General features: G+C 42.7%; 1 long non-coding RNA gene across 1 annotated transcript in view; it reads right to left on the bottom strand.

Annotated features, from left to right (window-relative positions):
- LOC123033141 overlaps positions 1 to 14,565 on the bottom strand; it is an 89,131-nt gene that overhangs the window by 55,635 nt on the left and 18,931 nt on the right. The window contains exon 2 of the long non-coding RNA XR_006416579.1: positions 13,842 to 13,926. This is a non-coding gene — a long non-coding RNA (uncharacterized LOC123033141). The remainder of the gene's footprint in view (positions 1 to 13,841; positions 13,927 to 14,565) is intronic.

Below are 14,565 nucleotides of genomic sequence, written 5' to 3'. Positions count from 1 at the left end.
TAGCACCTTCCTGCTGCTTACTACTACTACTATCTTCTTCTTCATCATCATTGTCTTGGTGGTAGCGCAGAATAATTGGTAGCAAAAGGCAATGCACTCAAGAAAATTATCTGTCCTGATTTTTCATTAACTAATTTTCCCCTGTACTGAAGGACACCTTGGCTGTCACTCAAGGTTTTGTGTGCCTAAGAAGAAAGTTGATTCAGCAGGGGACTCTGAAAAGAAAAATTAGTTTGCTCACAATATTAAAAAAAAAAAAAAATCAGTCACTTTACACAGTTTGCAGAAATAGCAGTGGCTTGCCTGCATGCCAATTAAACTGGCTTGTTCTATTGCTGTTAAAAAGGCAGAACTTTTTATCTGCAAACCATCTTCTTTAGTTTCATTGGGAAGATTCTCAAACATTGACAAGGCTCGACCTTTTGTGTTTCAAGCCATATACTCAAAACCACTTCCTCACAGTAGGCCTCAGCCTTCAAACCACTCCTGAAGCATTAGTCCCATCATTTTCCACAGGCTTGTTCCAACAAAATGCTTTGAAGATTATTATTTATTGTCCTTTGGTATACAAGGAGCTAAGGGTGGCATATCTGATGCCATACATAGCCCATTGCTGCTTCATAAAAGCCCTGTGGGTAACTTGGGATGAGATGAATGGTAAACCTGGCGGTAAACTTCATGGCAGTGGGCCAGACAACATGTTATGCAGGAGATCAATAATTGGATTTCCTGACTTCCCCTCTTTCTTTCTTTTTTTTAATTGAAATGCAGCTCTGGGGGTGTGGGATGGCATGGCGGCTGCCAGACTGATTGGAGCAGTGTTTATCCCAGTCAAAATGGTCTCCCCTCCCACAGGCTTCTGTCACCACCACAGCCTCCCCCACCCGCATGCCACACGACTGCTCCAGTGAAATTTAGAGGCCTCTGAACCTATTTTTAAAATGGAAAAAAGCAATGACCGAGAGAATGACTCAGTTCTCATAGAACTGGCCCTCGGACCAGAAGAATGCATGGCAGATGGCCACTCCATGGTGCATCCTGCCATGCTTCCGAGCTTTCAGGGTAATCTGTCTGTGCAGCTGCAAGCAGGCCAGTCGTGCTGGAGAAAATGTCCGGCCTGCAAAACTGTTCTCTGTTCTGGATTCCAGAGGTCTGGGAACTGGAAGATGATCTGGGCCTGTTGTCTGGTACCTTGAAAATGAGGCCAATTATTCAGATGCTCATGGACGTGTTTTGGTGTAAAGAAGAATCGTGTGGTGAAGCTGGGGTTGCCTTCAGCGGGCCAAGTCATGTCTAGTAAGGCAAATCATATTGTTAGAAAAGGCCAGCCATTCTGTAATGATGCTTGCTTACTGTAACTTGCAAGAACACCATACACAGACTGTTTCTGTGACTCAGCAACCATGACCTCGGCCAGGCCATGGGCCAAAGGCCTCTGGGTAGCCTTAGCAATAGTTCTGGGGCTGCTGACAGTGGCTCCTGATTTAGGCTCTGTGTGTTTAAAGCTGTAGATCAATTAATCAGTGAAAGCTTTACATGTCTAGGGCTGCAGATCAGTTAGTTAGAAGCTAAATTAAGACACTTAGATGCTTGGAAAGGAACACCTGGCACAATTGCAAGTGTTAAGGGGAAGCAGTTATCAGAAAACTTTAACTCTAACCACAAACTAGGTCTAGGAGACATCTAGCAAGACCCTAGATGTCACAAGAAACAATTCTTAGAAAATGCCAGAAAAACACCTAGCTACATAACCCCACTAATAACTCTCTAAAGGTGCCATGAGGTGGGAAGCCAGGATTGGCCAATCTGGAACTGGAGAGCACTTGGGCATCTACAGTCCAAACTACTTGCCAATCTATAACCTATAAAGACCATGCCCAAACCTTTGCTTTTTGTCAGCTTCGCTTTTGGACATGGGTCGTGCTGCTGACCTCTTCTGCATGCAAAATAAATGGATTAAGTCTCTACTGGGTGTTGCTTCCCTTTATTCTGATAATTGAGACCCTCCCGGAAAAAGACAATGGCATTTTTGCAACAATGTCAGGTATGCAAGAGCATAGCAGGGGACAAAATCCAGACAACTTCAGGTGCTGCACAGTAGAAACTACTTTCCTAAAAAGAGAAGTTGTCCCAGCAAAGGGAATCAGCAACTAAAGGCTGAAGTAGGCTGGCTCACTCAGTCCCTTCAGATGCTTTGCTCCCACTGCATAGCAACTGCAGACTTTAAAGAGCTCATGCTCACTTTGGTAGCCTTGTGCTCCTATGTGGCTGAGGGACTAGAGAGATTTGGGGAGGGCCAGCCTTGGAAACTGAGGGGAAAGCCAAGTCCTTGAACCCAAAAGGTTTATGTGAGAGTATTGGGTTCTCCTGAGATTCAGGTGACTACCACCTTACTGGGCTCAGAGACCTTTTTGTGGTGATGCTGAACTTCCCAGCCCAGAGCTATGAGGCCCATGAGCCGAAGTGGTATCGCCATTGCAAAGCAAACAATATGTTTATTCACTGCATGGAAGATACTGTATGTTTCCCTCCCTCTGCATGTCTTGAATTCAAATTATTGATCAATTTTGTATGGATTCCTTGCAGTCTGGGGAAACTATTCCTTTATCTCAAATGGCAAAATTGGATTGACCCTGGCAAAATTCCTCTTACCCTTTCCACAGTCAAAGAGAGTTCTCCTTCCCAGTTCCCTCTGGTCATCACCTAAACCTCATTATCTCTACCTATTCTGTCTAAGTAAATAAATAAATTAAACCTTCCTTTCTCCTGCTGTGGGAAAGCTTCGTGCCTTTTATTGCCTCACCATAACATAAGTGTCCCTGTTCTTCCTTCACCACAAAATAGATCAGAGTTAGATAATGTGTTGCCTTCCAGACAGACACTATTACTCTGACTGGCCACCATAACATACATGTGTTTGTAAGCAGAGCTTAGGGACTTGACTATAACATCTCTCAACCTGCTATAATAAACTAAATTACACTGCAGCTACTTGTGGAGTCTCCATCATCCACCCTCTCCTAAGATCAAACAGATCTCAGTCAGCTTGATCATCTGGCTAAAGACATACCATAACTCCTGGCTATGCTAGAATTTGCAGGCCAGAATGTCTGGAGGGCCAGAAGTTGCCAACCTTTAGTACAGATTGACAAATGCAAGAATAAATAGGGAAGAGCCCTTTCCTTTGTGTTAGCTGCTGTGAACATACCATCTTTGCAAAAGCACTGATTGGAGTCTCCTGATTTGGGAACAGACAACCATGAATAGGAGTGCAAGAAGAGTGTTACTGGATCAGCCCAAATGCCTGCCCAGGTCAGCAGGCATTCCCTTAATGGTTGATGAGGTGCCCTAATGGTTAAGGCCCTAATGGTTAAGGCCTGCTTCCCTTAATGGTTGATGAGGTGCCCTAATAGGAAGCCCAGAAGCGGGACGATAGTCCTCCCCAGCTGTTTAGAGATATGCTGGCTCTGATGCTGTGCTTAGCCTGTAGCCACCAAGACAAGGACGCTTTCTGCACCCTGAATTTGTATAGTCCCCTTTTAAAACCAACCAGGTAGGTGACCATCACCACATCTTGCAGTATCAAATTCTATACTTTATGTGCGTCACATAGTTAAGGTTAAGCCTTTCATGGGTGGGCTGTGTACATCTATATCAAAAGGATGACAAGAGCATAAAAGATCTCCAACAACATATAATCAGGTGATGAAATAATGATGTCATCTATGAAATCATGTCCCTTTGACACCTTGCGAACTTCAGCAGAAATAAGACATCTTGCATTATACATGGACTTATTCATTGCCCCGTGATTTTACACGTAGAATGCCCTCATCTAGACACATGGGGTGATCTACAGTCCTCTTTTCAAATGCTTCTTAAATTACTATAATTTTCTACCTGTCTCCTGCCATGCTCCTAAATATACTGGAATTTCTCCACAGTACTTTAATGAGTAGCTTAATCAGAGGTATAATTTACTAAGATTTCACTGAAGCTCTCTGCATACATATGAGAACTCTTTTGGTGTTGCATTTATATTTCCCCATGTTTACCTGTTAGCCTTCTGCCTAAAAAAGGCTTCTCCCAGATCCATTCTACCACCATGCTTCAGCTCATTAAATTCCATGTTAGACTATTTTTTTCAAGCTGCCATTTCTCAAAGTATCTGGGGATGGGAGTTAGGACTATTCACTAGGGAAAATGTTTAAAGAACCAGTAGTCAAAATTTACACACACCCTGAGAGAGAGATTTTAAAATCATAAGCAGACCTCCAGTTCAGACACAAATTAACAAATATTCAGAGAGGACATCATTCTTCCCCATATCTCCCATGCATAGGAATGAGTTTTTCTGAAGACAGGAACATAAATTTGTAATTTGCATATTTTAAAGTATTTTTTTGAAAATCAAGGCAATGTTTCTGCTTATGCTGGACGGGGGAGTTACTGTTTTAAACTCACTGAGTTACTTTTTTGTAAGGACCTGTTTTAGATTCAGTGAAAATTCTGTATTTCTTTTATTTCTTCTTTCTTTTCTAGTTAATATGCTCAGCTGATACCTTTACATGTTCCACAAACACCTAATGACAAACTTCACTGTACCTAAGATATTAAAATAATTGGACAACAAATATGGAAAGGAATCAATGCATTCCAATGGCATCCAGTAGCCATCTAGTGTCAATATTTTAACAGGAACTTCTATCTGGACACATTGATTCCTCTCAATTTGCCACAAGTAAATTGAGGCAAATAGATGGCATATGAGAGACCAAAGAAATGTACTATAGCTCCTCAAAATGACTGCAGTGAGCTAAAGTTGATGTGTTACTATACAGCGGCATTTAGAAAGCGATGGTGATACACGGCTTGCTTGTTCAGATATAAGTCCCACAATATTCTGAGAGGCTTAGTTTTCATACTTTTGTTTAGAAATGCAGCCACATCGTTCTTGTTGTTGTTGGGTGTGTGTGAGAGAGAGGAATTAAGGATTACACTAAAGCACAGCCTTCCCCAAACCGATTTCCTTCAGATGTGTTGGACTGCAATCTCCATCATCCCCAGCCAGCATGCCTGGCGATGATGGGCATTGTAGTCCAACATATCTGCAGGGCACCAGGTTTGCGAGAACTCCTATAAAATGTATTATTTTGACACTACTTGGTTCTCCCCTCGCCTTCATTACTGCCTTCTTTTAAATGTAAGAGCTATGCCTCTGTTTCTTTGAGTACTGAGTTTTGTTTGTTTAAGATCTAGACTCATTGAAATGTTCTGTATTTCTTTGACTCTTCCTTTTCTCCCCATGACACCACTTTCTGTTCTGAGTTGATGTGCATCAGAGCCCCTAAAACATGAAGACATGCTTCAAACAGCAGCTAAGGCGTACAAACAATGATGATGTGATGAATCTGGAGGGAAAAAAACTATTCTGATTTTTTTTTTAGTGCTTAAGTAGCCACATCCTGTTTGTGTGGAACAGAAAACAAAAGTTAAACTTTCAGTAACCTAGGTGGGGGTGGGGGATAGTTTGGAATAAATGTTTATGTCATCTCTTAAATTTGCCCATAGCAACAGACCACAAGTTTATTCACTGTTTTGGGAAGGTGTTTTACCAACAAACATGCACATATGTCAGCTCTTTCTAAAGATGATATGCAGAATGGTTTTTACTGAGCCTTTTCATACATACATACATACTTATCCATTTTATGGCTTCCCGTGACCCTTTTCTGTCCTGCATTCCTATTTTCTGAAGAGGACTGGTGCTCTGTGCAGGACCAAGCTTGAAACTGAATTAGAAACTTCAATCTAGTTCAGTCTTTGCTATCAGCTTCTTCTCTGGCCCATAAACTAGATGCTACAGTTAGAGATGGATATCTTGCAAATGAGCCAGAAGGTTGATGAACATGGTGCTTTTTCCATCAAATCTGCAGTGTTCTCTCATCAGTCATTCCCAATCACCATGCAATCCCTAGGCTGTGGCAATCCTACATATATTAACATAGTGAAAGCTGCAGTGAATGTGGTATGCATAGGATGTTATTCTTATGAACAGAGAATAACTATGAGTCTTGTGTATAGACAACAGGTTGCAAGAACATATGAAACAACAAGGATGGCATAAGGAGTTTGGTAGGAGTGCTAGATAGGAAGATCTTCACTTAGCACCAGATCTGATATAAACAGTTTCTACCAGGTCTAATGCTTCTGCCTATCTGCTCTCTCCAGGATAAATATGAAAGACCAATGCTTGTGGCTGACCTTTGCTAGTAATATGGATTCTGCTGCTATCTAGCTCAAGAATGGGCAGAAGGTAGATCTCCAGATGTTTGGGACATTGACTCCTAGAAATCCCTGCCAGCATGGCCACTCATCAGGAATATTGGGAAATGAGGTCCAGTGCATCCAGAGATATGCATTCTGCCCACCCCTGATGTAAGTGATGTCTGTAAGATCCTTGCAAAGTACTGGTGCTATCAACATATGGGGTCAAATCCAGATTTAGTTCCACTTCAAGTAGACCTATCAAAAAGAATGGGACTTAAGTTATTCAATGATTCCAATAGGACTACTCTAAGCCTACAACTCAACAGAACAGGAAAGTGGTCATCACAACCCCTGCCTCTAATTCTTAGTGATGCTGGGAGGTCTTTGCTTAATGTGTTCGAAGAAATCCAAATCTGCTTAGGAAAAACAAAAACCACAGTTTCAGCCATTGTGCTTTGTAAGTGGTGGATAGGAAGAAACCAATACATAGAAGTCTGAATTTTGACCTCTCTGCAGCCAAAGGAGCGAAAAATAACCAGGGTCTTGAGCATTCAAACCTCCGCTCAGAAAATCAATTTTTCCTTCTTCCCCATTGAGTGACATGCTGTTTGGCTTTGATATTCTCCTTCTGTGGGATGAAACACAGACTCATCCCTGCTTTCTCAGAGAACATACCAAATCACTTCTTTTCCTTTTTACAGGCACTGATAATATGCTCTAGTAAAATTGTTCTCAGAGATGAGAAGCCTTTATCATATCCTTCAAGGAAAGGTTGATGGCTCATGGTAGTTAACCAGCTTGTGCATGTTTGTATAGCCTGTAATGTATCTGTGATGTTTTCCTAGACTTTGGTTGGTCATTAGCAGCATGTTTTAAACTACCTCAAATGTAGCTTGGTCATCAAGCTATGTTTCCTTCAAATTCTTCAGGTGGCTCGCAGGGTGACGATGTCGGAATTATCAGGCTTCTGATTCCTCACAAAGCAATTCCTTTCCCTTTACTCCTTTTTCCTGCTGCTTATGCTGTCAGCATGCCTTGCACCTCATCATTATGGGGTCATATAGCCAAAAACTTGGAGAACCACAGAAATCTTGGTTATAAAATTTATTTAAAAATCCCCAATCTGGCAAAGGTTACTCCACATTTGGCCCCCACTTCTGGAGCAGATGGGGACAGGCCAATTTCCAGATGTCACACCCACAGATACACTCACATAAACACACAACAAGATCAACATTTTTAAAAGCCAGGCTGCATCATTCAGACATGAGTTCCTGACTGGCTCGGCACACCACCACCACCCACAACCGCTCCATGGTGCTACATGAAGCAGGTCACTTGGATCTGTCACAGCACTACTAGGGAGGGACTTCAGGGGTCCAGGGCAAGACTCTCCACAAGATTCAGTGGCCTGTTCTTGCATACATTCAAGACCAAATGTCTGTTCTTGCATACATTTTTTGGTTACGAAATCAGAAGAGCCCTACTGGATCAGACTAAGAGCCCATCTAGTTCACACAGTGACCAGCCAGCTGTGTAAAGGAAACTCTCAAGCAGGCCATGAGAGCAACCCTCCCAATCATGTTCCCCCCACAATCATGTGTTTATGGGCACAGTAACTCTGATACTGGAAGTAAGCATATGGCCATCAGGGATAGTAGTCATTGATAGTCTTATGCTCCATGAATCTGTCAAATTCCTTTTGGAAGCCATCCAAGGCAGTGGCCATCTCTCCGTCCTGTGGTAGCCAATTCCATGGTCTAGCTGTGTGAAAAAGGGCTTCCTTTCATCTGTCCTGAAACACCCACCAACCAGGGTCGCCTCTTTGATGTCATTGGAACATGTTCTTATCCAGTTAATGAATGGATAATTGAAGTCATCAGTGTACTTAAAAAGCATTTGCTGTATTTCAACATATCAAAGTACAGAGCAGACTGTATCACTTCTTGCTGAAGATGGAGGATGTCATTTTGGAATGCTCCCATATGTAAAACTATTCTCTGCAAGGAAATTGGTATGTAGGCAATGTGATGCACCATGACTTGCTACTTCAAACCGTAATAAATCACCTGAAATTGTGCATCCCATTTTAAATCTTTTTTTAAACAAACAATCAGATTTTAAAATGTGGCTTGTCCTGTTTTTGTTATAACCATTTATAAACTGAATATCCAATTGCTACCTGGATTTCTCCGCAAGTAAAAGAAAATGCTGTGCCTAACCTGTTCCTTGCTCCACTAATTTTCTACTTGGAGGGAATTTCTTACCTAAAAGGAAAATTTCAATCTGAGATTCTCCTTCTCACCTGTCTTCTAAAGTAGTAACAGTCCATTAGACTTCAGACTTCTGCTGTTCCATTCTCATCGTTTTCTGCTCCTCCTCTCTCAACTTAATTTGCTTCAAAGGGTGATTGTGAGTATAGAATAGGATAGGCCCTGTGTTCACTCCCAGCACTCCTTAGAGAAGGTGAGAATACAGATAATGGATAGGATCCAGAACTGGCATTCCATGAACAGAACTGTTTCCATCAGCAGAACAGGGAGAGAGAACTGCCCCTCCATCTTGCAGGCTCCCCCGCTCTACACGCCCTCAAACCTTGCTCAGGAGGGCTAGGAAACTGGAGTAGCAGGGAGGGAAAGATAGTCCTGCCATGCTAGCAAATGTCTGTGGCTGGATTCCAGCCATGGTGACTAGATTAGCTGATAAGGAAGCTTAAGTTAAACATTGGTATGTGGCTAAAGACACTCTAATAATTAATTACTTCAAATAAATAATGGGATATGCTTTCCTATATCTCACCCAAGAGAGTTCTGGCACCACACCCAAAAGTTTTAAGAAAGTAACTTTTTACTCTTCAGAATGTTTCATTTGCTATTATAAAAGCTAGCTGCTTGTTTCTGTGTGGTGGAAAATGGTTTAATCCAAACCAGACATACAGATTATGAAAAATATACCAAAATATCTCCTGCTTTCAAAACTTCTACTGGATTCTTTCCAGAACTAGCACTTTTAAATGGGATTTAAAACAACACAGGTCTCAAGCTGTTATAAGTAGTACTTGCCTCCAAAAAAGCCATGCCATTAAGTCCTGGTTATGTCAGGTGTTAAAACGTGGGCTACCCATATCAACTAATATAAAGGGCTCCAGAAATGACTTGCCTTATTGCTCAGCCAAGATGGGTGAAAAAATCAGACAAGAAGCTACATATCAGTAAAAGCAAGAGCAAAACAGGACTGAGGCAGGGAAGAGACAGAAAAGAGAGACTGGGAGCTTTCCCAATATAAACAGAAATGATTCTGTAGACTTCCTCTGCACAGACGTTTTGAAGATGGCCTCATATATTAAACTGAGCCTGCCGCCTCCTGCTCTTCCAGTTCTTAATGTCGCCAATAGCAATATGGGAGTGGGTGGGGGGATTTTTTTCAGGACTAATGTGTGGGGGTGGCTGACTGCCCTGACCTTGGCACCACAGCCCTGACTGGAGGGCCACGCAGCTATTACTTAAGGGAACACGTAATCCCATGTCTAATTTGGGATTGCCCCATTCATTGTATCACTTGTACATGCAGAGCACACAGGACAATCATAGTACAGTTCTGGCAATTCTTCAGTGTGAGACATCTGGATACTTAACAGTGTGTCACTTCATAAAATCAGAGGACTGGATCCAGACTGGATCCAAGTAATGCCAGAACAATCCGCTTTTGCACCTTTCAGTGCATTGCTCACCTGACCATCACACTGTGTCAAATCTTTCCCAAGAGATTTTATTTAGGGTTCATAGAACTGGGAAATCAATTGGATAAGCACACAACAACTAGATGGGAAGGGCAATCCCAGGGCCCCTGGACAGTGTCTACAGGGCCACAGGATGCTCTGGATTCCCAGATCCAAGGGCAGAAAAGAGCTCCAACTTTGGACTGGGGAATCCATCCTCAGGTCTCCCTCTCTGCCTCACAGCCAGCATGGAAAGAGCTGCTCCAGCTGCTTCTCTGGGCTTATATCAGTAACCTCTGGGAAGGGTTTCAGAGGACAGGGAAAGGCATGAATCGGAGCCACCAGGATACAACATCTCACGGAGGTGCTCCAGCCTCCTTTCCTCCCCCTCTGAAGCAATGTGGCTAGATGGTTGAAATCAGCCCTCTAGCTGATTTGCAGGGCAGGAGGAGTGGAGAGCCAAACTTCACTTCCGTGCTCCTCCACCCTGCATTGGCTGCCCAGAATGCCCTGAGTTCAGAGGCTTACTGTTATTCCCATTAAATATCACCCTTAAACATCCAGTGCAGTGTTTTTGTAGCTGTGCTGGATCAGAATAGACCATCTTGATCCAAATGACAGGCTCTCTTTGGTTTACCCCATCCAAGAAAGCTGGAGCTCATTCCCATGAAGAACACTGTCAGCATATTCAGATTACCTCTGTTTGCAATGTGTCTTAATATAAGGGAGAAAAGGCTCTTTAGGGTGTGGTGCTGATTGAAATAGTTGTTCTGAAACTACTTCAGTGGAATCAGCACTCAGTGGAATTGCATGGCAATCAGTTCCTTGCTGCGCAAAATTCTGATGTTTATCTGATATGCTCAGAAATGCTCACAATCGGAATGACTTTTTCAGCTCTGCATTCTACCAATTTCCTTTACACATGGCCACCACCATCTATGACAGCAGTGTTATTTACATTTGGACATGGGGCTGATACAACTGCAAACAGGAGTAGAGCGTTTTTATGCAATGCATGCGTCTTCAAATAAACATACTGCCTAGGCTCATATTTTTCCTGTATCTGTTTTGAGAATCGTGACTTGATAATAGAACTGAGTTCATGGAGAATCACAAGCTACAAGGGGCTCCCAGAAGAATCAAGTACAATTGTCTGGCCTTTTAAATAGTGAATCATATCAGACAGTCAGGCAGATAATCCAGTTCATGACCTCTATCTCTTGCAGGGGCTGTGAGTGGAGTGGAGTGGGGTGGGATGTTCCACACTGCTATTTTCCAGAGGGAGAAGGTGGGCCAGTGAATTCTCCTGGTCCTTCTTGGAACATCGCAGTGTTCCAGAGGGTGAGGATGGGCTACAGTATAGCAGCAGAATACTCACAAGGAAGGCGTTCTGGCCTCCAGATCTGATGGGGACCCTGTTAGTTTCTGTAACAGGGTTTTGGTTATCCTAATATGAGTGATGATCAACATGTAAAGATGGGGTTTTTAATTTCACTCACATAAATGCTTTAATATGTTGTCAAGTTTGCATATTCAAGGGCATAGTTACAAACTCTTTCAAACCTAGCTGCGTGGATCAACAAAATTTACTGTGTTTCCGGCACTGCCTTATGACCGGAGATGTCATAAATATGCATGCCACCAGATAATCTGTCTCTTTTATGATGCTGTTGCTCCACTTTGAGGTTTGCAAGCATCCTTGATCATGTGACTTGTTCCAAAATGACAACACTTCTTTAGCGTTTTTTCAAAAGCTGGGAGAATCAAGCTCTCTGACTGAAAGATGAATTACCCATTCTCCTTCTTCTTTCCTTAGATAGAAGTTAAATATAGCCCACCAAAATACTATCAAGAGGTTCATAATTTGACATAGGCTGAGAATTGTGAAATTAAAGGCTGCTTTTGGTCTTGCAAATGTAGCTATTTCAGTAATAGCACTTATTGGCCCTGAAAAGAAAGACATTATTGCAGTTTCCATATGCCAGAGTAAGGTAAACATTTTGCTCACTTCAGCCAGTTTGTTTCTGTGATTTAATCCTAAGGAGTAGCTACTATAGCCTAAACCAACCAACATTCATTTGATATGAAAGTTGCGGGTGACTCTAAGATGGGAGAACAGCTGAGTGGGAGGAGCAGAGGCCTCTTCCAAGTTGGCTCTTCCCAAAAATGGGTGCCAGTTCAGGGTATATAGACACCAGGCCAGATTGCCCCAAGGATGGCCTTTGACCACATTGGCAAGAGCTCTGGCATGCAGCCAGGACAGCAGTGATAACAGCCCACAGATACCTTTGCGCTTTTAAGTGAATCCCAGTGACATTAAACAGATATATTAGTGACCAGATGCTTTGGCTCGTTTGCTTTAGTTGTTGATTGGCAGAAGCTGCCATGGTCCCTGTGCAGCTGTCCCGAGGGCTGAGATAGCAGGGTGACTGTTTGCAGCATGTCCCTGGACAGAGACAGAGAAGGAGACCCAGATATTGGAGCGACTCTGTCCATCCAGGCAGGGCATGGGCTGTCTCCAACAGAAGGGCCCCCTGCTCAGGTTGTAAGTTTTCAAAGATGAACTCAGAGTCCCGGGATGTTTCCAGGGGGCAGCTCCTAGCTAAGCATGGATGAGAATGTAGCTTCATTTGCTAGAAATTTACTAAAAAGCACAACATTCTCTATGTCTAGGTGAAAAAGAACTTGAGGGTTTTTTCTTTCTTTTGCAAGAAATCAAAATGGATGGATTCGTCAACCCAGGCCTATGGCTTTGGATGCCTTGCTCTTTAGCATCTGGACTTACAGTATGTCCACTGTGCATTCCACCATGTTAGGACTTAGTCAGGATTGCCACCTCACTCTCTATGACAGGCTCTTCCTCTTTAACTGCTCCGGTGCAGGCAGATACAACAAGGCCTTCTCCATGCTGAGAAGAAGTGAGCTGGCAGCAGCCAGCAGCTCCTTTTTCTCACCATTCCTGTTTACTTGCTCATTTGCTCACAACCCTCTGGGCCAGAGTAAAAGGTGGGTGAGCAAGCCAGTTGCAGTGGTGAAGTGGGGAAGCAGGCTGAGGAGGGCTCTTGAGCCCCAGTGATTTGTGAGCCCTCTACAACTGCCTAATAATGCCAAGCCCTGACCTGCACGTTATGCATAGTGTGTTGTCTGTCTCTGAAAAATGCCCTGTGCGATTTCCAGGACAAACACGCTCACATGTAGAGCTTCTGTCCCTCCATGCTCTGAGGACATGGGATTGATGAAATTGCCATTCTCAATGCTATCTGCTTGATGCTGCAAAGATGTGGCATGACACATGACCCATTAAATGGACCATGAACTGTCTGGCATTGATTCTCAGAGAGAGAAGTGCTTGTTCCAGTAGAAAGCACCTCCAGGGATAGTTAGGCGTTCTTTAAAATACCACAAGGAATGAAGACCCCCATTGATCCTCATTAACCAAACTGTCCATAAAAACATGCACGCATACATAGGAACTGCCCTTAGAAAGTCAACAGTTTTGTTTTGTTTTCATGTGGCCAGCCCTTCCCTGACATTTATTTTTCTTGTAATATAACTATGATCTTAAGCAACTAGCACATCAACTCATACAGAACTATGGGATTCATTGTCTTGCAGGATTGGACTTGACCATTTCCCCAAGGAAAGTCTCCAAAGAATGTTTGCTCCGGGCATCTGGTTTCATTATCAAAAGGGACCCTGTTGGCATTGTCCTGAGGCCATGACAAAGTGGCACTGTGTGGTAAACTGATACTTTGTCCCTGCCTCACCCCAACCCTCTTCCATATTTCCTGCACAGATTGTCTAAAGGGCTCGGGAGCTGAGTTTGAAGGGTGAAACATCATTAACTGCTTACCACTAAGCAGATCCTGAGTAGAATCCCAGGCCAAAACCCTTATTTAAGCTTTCTGTACTGAAAACAGCATACCAGCATACCATATCTGTAAAAGCAAAAACATCATCATCATCATCATCATCATCATCATCATCATCATCATCAGAAATGTGTGCTGCTTCTATAGATCCCTTGACAATTTCAGGACATTTGTTCATATGACAGAAAGTGCAAGGGGGAATAAGTGCAAAATATTTGCGGCAGCTGTTCTAGAAAACAGCCAAACTGTACTTTAAAGCAAATTCTCCTGAGAAGTTGAGGACTGAATTAAACAATGCTCTGAAAATAGACTCTACTGTGCATGACAGTTTTATGCAGGTTTGCCCCATAAAAGCCACATTTGCAGATATTGATAGAAATTTTGTCACTTATACATAGGGAATGATCACCATTCTGATAAAGGTAATCATGACTTTTAGCCAATCCTAAATCCAATTCAGCAATTTATGTTTGCTGAAAAGAAAATATGTTGAGGTCCCAAAAAGACAACATGTAAAATGTATAAACATATTTGACCTATCTGAGCTGTAAAATTTAGATAGCAATGGCAAGGCCCCAGCTAGGGTGAAAACCATGTGCCATGGTGGGTTTCCCACTGGATGATTAGTTACTTAGTTCTTAGATTTCTATCCCACTTTTCCAATGAACTCAAAGTGGCTTACATCATTGTCCTCCTCCTACTCTC

The sequence above is a fragment of the Varanus komodoensis genome, unplaced genomic scaffold (genome assembly GCF_004798865.1).
Source record: "Varanus komodoensis strain SLA01 unplaced genomic scaffold, ASM479886v1 scaffold59_1, whole genome shotgun sequence".
Lineage (NCBI taxonomy): Eukaryota > Metazoa > Chordata > Lepidosauria > Squamata > Varanidae > Varanus > Varanus komodoensis.
Note: the sequence above shows the minus strand (reverse complement) of the source record. Positions and strands in the feature narration are given on the sequence as shown.